Below are 5,872 nucleotides of genomic sequence, written 5' to 3'. Positions count from 1 at the left end.
ACTAAATAATACTCAGTGTGAAACTTTTAGACACACCAACATGGAGTAGACTCAATCCTACCAGAGCTTCCCCTACAGCTAAAGACCTTAATAGAGGTAATTGTTTGATTTCCCACCACCACCACCACCACATTATTCTGTAGGATCACGTGATATACCTAATACTCATCAGAAGCACATGGTGGAAATTAGTTTCCTGATGAAGACATAATGGAGCTGACTATCCATTCTCTACCCGCTAGAAGCAGGAAGAGTTCGGTATTAGCTACTTTTCTATTTCTGTGAAGAAGCATCATGCCTTCACCAAGGCAACTTACTGAAAGAAGAGTTTACTGGGGCTTACAGCTGCAGAAAGAGAGTCCATGACCATTCTGCCTGGGGACATGGCATCAGGAAGACAGATGTGGCACTGGAAAGGTTACTGAGAGCTTACATCTTATCCTCAGGATGGAGATAGAAACAGGTAACTGAGATTAACTTAAGTTTTTTGAAATCTCCAAGTTCAATGCTAATGACACACCTCCTCTAGCAATGTCACACATACTCATTCTTCCCAAACAGTTCCACCAACTTAGGACCAAGGATCCAAATATACGAGTCTATGGGGACCATTCCCCTTCAAACCATCTCAAAATCAATTGCCCTTGGTATAAGGCTAGCAACCAGTAATCTCAATCCATCACAAATCACTGGACCGGGAAGCTAGTTACCACTGATTTACATCACCTGCCCCCATTTAGTGAAACATAGTGAGTTCCTTAGCCTCTATCTTCATAGAGAATAAGGTAAGAAGGGAGAAAGACTAGTCATTGTTCCCTCCACCCTCAAAGAAGTTACATGTAAACAGGGATAAGTGCTATTGCAAGGCAGTAGAAGACATGACTGTCAATATACCCATTCTTCCTCCCTGGGATTGGCAGAACTCACCGCTGCTGAATGTTCATGTATACATACAATATAGAGGTGGTTAGACAAGATGTTAATTGGAACTTAATTCTATCCTTGTCCCCTGGTGCCTTCGAGGCCAGACAGAGAGCTGATTCATATCCATGCATCAAAACACAGGGCATAGAGGTTATCCTACACCCCATGCATGAAAAGAGAAGGGCACTGAGCTGACTTTACATGTATACATTAAGGCAGAGGAGTAGGAGTTGATTCTAGACCTATGAATGAATTCAGAGGACCCAGAAGATGATCTTATGCTCATGCTTGAAGTCATAGGAGCAGGGGGCTCTTCTTGTACCCATGCATGAAGGTCGAGGAGTTAAGGAGCTTATGAATGAATCAGGTTGCAGGGGGCTCTTCCTGGACCCTTGCATGTAGCTTGTCACCCTTGATGACAGAGAGAAGTGTTAGGTGGTAATGCCACTCAAAGTGGGCATTGTGGCTTATGGGAAAGCTAAACTTTACCTCACTATCTGCAACATGGCAGAATGAGGCACAGTGATCACCCGCACTTCCACCCTGTCCCTCTCTCCTCCACCAGAGACTTGTCTTCTGCTGGAAACAACTGTGTAAAGTCAGAATCTCAGATCCCATTTATTTTTCAGGTTTTACCAAAACTCAGTCACCATAACAAAAGTCAGGAGACAGAAATTAGGGAAAATATGCAACAACTGCTGATAAAGACGAATCAAATACTGGATTCTTCTGGCAAAGGTTTCACATCAGTCATAATTTAAAAAATAACGATTAAACAATTGCAAAATGAATAAAAAAATGTGTGTACTAATAACTTATTGCTCAGTGTTCATTCAAAAGCCTGTTGCTAACTTTCATGTATTTGTACAATTTGTAAGTTTAGTTTTTTTGCATAATTGCCAGAGGACACACATTCTGAGATTTTGGTCTTCTATACATATTGAAATTTGTTTTGTAGCTTAATCCATGAACTATCCTGGAATCTGTTCCATTGGGGGATAGAACAGCACACTGTTAGATGCCAACTCCATTTCGTTGACAGTCAAGTTTGACTCTGATATTCCTTTGTTGTTGGTTTTTGCGGGGTGCAGGGGCAGGTCTCGGGATGATGATATCTGTTCATTGATCAATGGATGCTCAAACCCCTTACAGCTGTGTTGCAGCCTGTCTTCCTCAAAATTCTTCTCATTTAAAATGGCTATACTATCGAAGTGATTCACAGATTTGACGTAATCTCATCAAAATTATAATGTGCTCTTCTCAGAGCTATAAAAAGTCAAGCAGATAAATGTAAAAGCCATATGGAGGTACAAAAGATCCTGAGCAAAAAGGGCGAAAGCTGGTCACATCACTATACCTGATCTCAAACCATGCTACAGTAACTAAGACTGTGCAGTGTGTCAACATAAAAACTAGTAGAAACTTCTAGAAATGATTCCACGAATCTATACCTCGACAAAGGTGTCATAAATCATATATCAAGAAAGATCCGTGTCAATAAACAGAGCTGAGAAAATAGAGTATGCATAAAAAGAAAAATGAATAGTTGTTTAGCTTTAAAGAATGTGTTCTAGATTTAAAAGGATGGTTTTCAGATAGTAATACAAGTTAAAGTCAAACATGATTGAGGTACAGAATTGTAAACTAATTAACTTAGAATAGATAATAAAATACTTTATCTACATTGCCAAATATATTGGACTGGACGTGATAAGTGTATATCATACCTTGTAATTTGCATAATTGTATTTAATTTATATCTGAGAGAAAAGGAGCCTTTTATTGGACTAAAGAGGGGAATTGTTGAGGTTTTGTCTTTTACTGTGTGTTGTAATGCTAAGTGTGGGCCCTCAAGACCTGGAGTGTACACACAGCCCCTGTGAACCTGTCCCCAAGTTATTTCTGATTAGTAAACTAAGATGCCAACAGTTGGGCAGAAGAGACATAGGTGGCAGTTAGGTTTTGGATTCCCAGGCTTGGGGTTGGAGAAGAACCATGACAAGGAGAAGAAAGTGCAAGAGGAAGAGAAAGAAACCACCATGGGTTAGAAGTAAAGATAATGTGGTCATGTAGGCTGGCTAATAGGAGTTAGAGCAGCCTAAATGAAACATGGTAAGTAATTAACTCGGGATTATCTATAGGAAAGTCGATTCCAACAGCATAAAGGGTAGGCAGCTACCCAGCTGTTGTGCAATGGGCTTACTGTAAATATAAAGGTTGTGTGTGTGTCTTTCATCCGGGAACGAAAGGGTCAAAGGCAGGGTAGAAACACTGAGCCGAAATGAATACTTTCTCCAATACTATTGTACTTCCAACTCAAGGCACAGCTCATTCCCCCAAATCCTGCAGCCTGTGAGGGAGGGACTGGGCCAGCTCTCTCTCTCTCACACATTCAGGGCTAGTTCACCCATACCTTCTCCATCAGGACCCATTCCACTGTTATTGCCCAGTTGAGGTTCAGGGCCCCTGAATGCTAATACCAGTGAGGGAGCCTGACTAGCTTTCCTGCTCTCATGACCCCGGGGTCAGGGGGCAGAGGACATGCCCAGGTCACCTCATGGCAGAAGAGTGGAAGGGCCAGCTCTCCAGCACTTTTACCCTCAGGGATGTTTTGCCTGTGCTCCTCCACCAGGGCCAGTTCTACTGTGCTGCCCAGGCAAAGTGTAAGGCCAGCTTACCCGTTCTCATGACCCGAGGGCCAGTTCTCCCAAAGGCTGCAGGTGGGGAGGGGCAGGTTGGGGAGGGCATCAGCCAGACAGGCACCCATACCACCTCAGAGTAGATGCGTGTTGTGCCAGCTTTCCCTCGCCCTTTCCTCGAGGCTGACTCACCTGCACCCCCTCCCTCTCCCCATGCCCCCACCTGTCCACCCATCATCCCCACTAACCCCGCCCTCACATCATTTCGGCTATGCTGTTATGGCAAAGAACAGGGCCTGCTCTCTCCTGAGTGCTGCAGTTGGTAAGAGGTAAAGATAGTTCTCTGGAACACATGACCCTGTGGGCACCTGTACCAATGGCTGGAGGTGTTAAGGGGTGGAGGGATATCAGCCTGTGCTACGCTAATAGCAAACACATGGCAGGGTCAGCTCTCCCTCACTCAAGCTGAGGCTGGTTCACCCACACCACCAGAACCAGCTCCACTCTGTTGTCCGGGCAAGGTGCACGGTCTGCTCTCCTGGATGAGGCAGCCAGTGAGAGATGGAGCAGCTCTTACGCGCACAGCATCTAGTGAAGGGTGGGCCCAGTTATGCACAAGCCCTGGAAATCCACATTGTTCCCTGTGGCTGCCCTGACCAGGGATATCCCCACGTTCTCTAGTGGCAATATGATCCACAGACATCGACACCAACCAGTTCCTGTCTCGGCAGAGCAAATGACTCAGACATGGCCCTCAGCGGCAGCTTGGGCCGGGAGATCACCATGGCCTGAGGTAGTCACCGTGGGGTGGACCACTCAAGGCTACTCCTCTTCACCCTCCAGTTCCATCTCTCTTCATGATGCTCAAGCTGCTCCACTTCTCTTTCTCTCCCATCTGACCACTACATGCTTACACATTGTGATGGCTCCCACTTCAGGCTGGGCATATAGTTGACAGGCCCCTGAGCGACGTCCTCCATCCATGCTATGTGGAATCGCAGTAAGCACGTATCTGTGACCCACCTCTGCCATGCACTGTAGTGCAGGTTTGTGGGCAGCATTGCAGTTGGCAGGTCTCTGTCTCCCTCCTCCTATGCTGTGCTGCTGGATTTGATTTGATTTGATTTGACTTGACTTGATTTGATTTTTATGAGTCCTAGGAATAAGATAGTTTCAGCCATCAAGCAAGGCATCAAGCTAGGATGAACTAAGGATTGCCAACTGCTCTGCCCCTGACTGATGAAAGAATACCACCACCAACAAGGGGTCTCTTTGCCCAGCTACATTCTTTTTTTTTTTTTAAACTTTTATTGCATTATGATGAGAAAGGTTACATGATTTCAATTTATCTGAATTTGTTAACATTTAAAAACATATTTTAATTAAATAGAATTGAATCACATTCTTGTTCCCCTTTTGTACCACCGCTCCTCCCATAGACCCCCCTTCAATACCTACAATATCTTTTTTGTCATATTCCTTAAAATTTATAAAATATTATAACAATAAAAATAAGTATTTTAAAAGTTGTTTGATATAAAACAACAATCAATTTCTTTTTTTATTAGATATTTTATTTATTTATATTTCAAATGATATCTCTTCTCCTGATTACCCCTCTGAAAAACTATCAAAAACAAAAACAAAACCCAAACCCTATCTCCTCCCCCCCCCCTTCCCCTGATCACCAATCCACCCTCTCCCACTTCCTGGCCCTGGCATTCCCCTACACTGGGGCATAAACCTTCATAGGACCAAGGACCTCTCCTCCCATTGAAGACCGACTAGGCCATCCTCTGCTATACACATGTTGCTCAAGCCATGAGTCCCACCATGTGTGCTCTTTGGCTGATGGTTTAGTCCCTGGGAGCTCTGAGGGTACTAGTTAGTTCATATTGTTCTTCGTCCTAAGGGGCTGAAAGCCCTTCAGCTTCTTGGGTCCTTTCTCTAGCTCCTTCACTGGGGACCCTTTGCTCAGTCCAATGGATGGTTGTGAGTCTCTACTTCTGTATTAGTCGGGCACTGTCAGAGCCTCTCAGGAGACAGCTATATCAGGCTCCTGTCAGCCAGCACTTGCTGATATCCACAGCAGTTTCTGGGTTTGATACTTGAATATGGGAAGGATTCCCAGGTGGAGCAGTCTCTGAATTGTCCTTCCTTCAGTCTCTGCTCCACAGTTTGTCTATATGGGTATTTTGTTCCCTCTTCTAAGAAGGAATGAAGCAGCCGGGCAGTGGTGGTACACACCTTTAATCCCAGCACTTGGGGGGCAGAGGCAGGTGGATTTCTGAGTTCGAGGCCAGCCTGGT

At 44.6% G+C, this 5,872-nt stretch overlaps 1 long non-coding RNA gene and 1 other non-coding gene across 2 annotated transcripts in view; one reads left to right on the top strand and one right to left on the bottom strand.

Annotated features, from left to right (window-relative positions):
* Positions 1 to 1,738, top strand: part of LOC116078793 — a 5,721-nt gene extending 3,983 nt beyond the window's left edge. The window contains exons 2-3 of the long non-coding RNA XR_004113629.1: positions 243 to 463; positions 1,554 to 1,738. This is a non-coding gene — a long non-coding RNA (uncharacterized LOC116078793). The remainder of the gene's footprint in view (positions 1 to 242; positions 464 to 1,553) is intronic.
* Positions 1,739 to 4,710: 2,972 nt separating this feature from the next.
* Positions 4,711 to 4,848, bottom strand: LOC116079438. The gene has a single exon (XR_004113989.1). It is a non-coding gene; the product is annotated as a small nucleolar RNA SNORA48 (small nucleolar RNA).
* Between the last annotated feature and the right edge of the window lie 1,024 nt (positions 4,849 to 5,872).

Source organism: Mastomys coucha, unplaced genomic scaffold, assembly GCF_008632895.1.
Source record: "Mastomys coucha isolate ucsf_1 unplaced genomic scaffold, UCSF_Mcou_1 pScaffold5, whole genome shotgun sequence".
NCBI lineage: Eukaryota > Metazoa > Chordata > Mammalia > Rodentia > Muridae > Mastomys > Mastomys coucha.
Note: the sequence above shows the minus strand (reverse complement) of the source record. Positions and strands in the feature narration are given on the sequence as shown.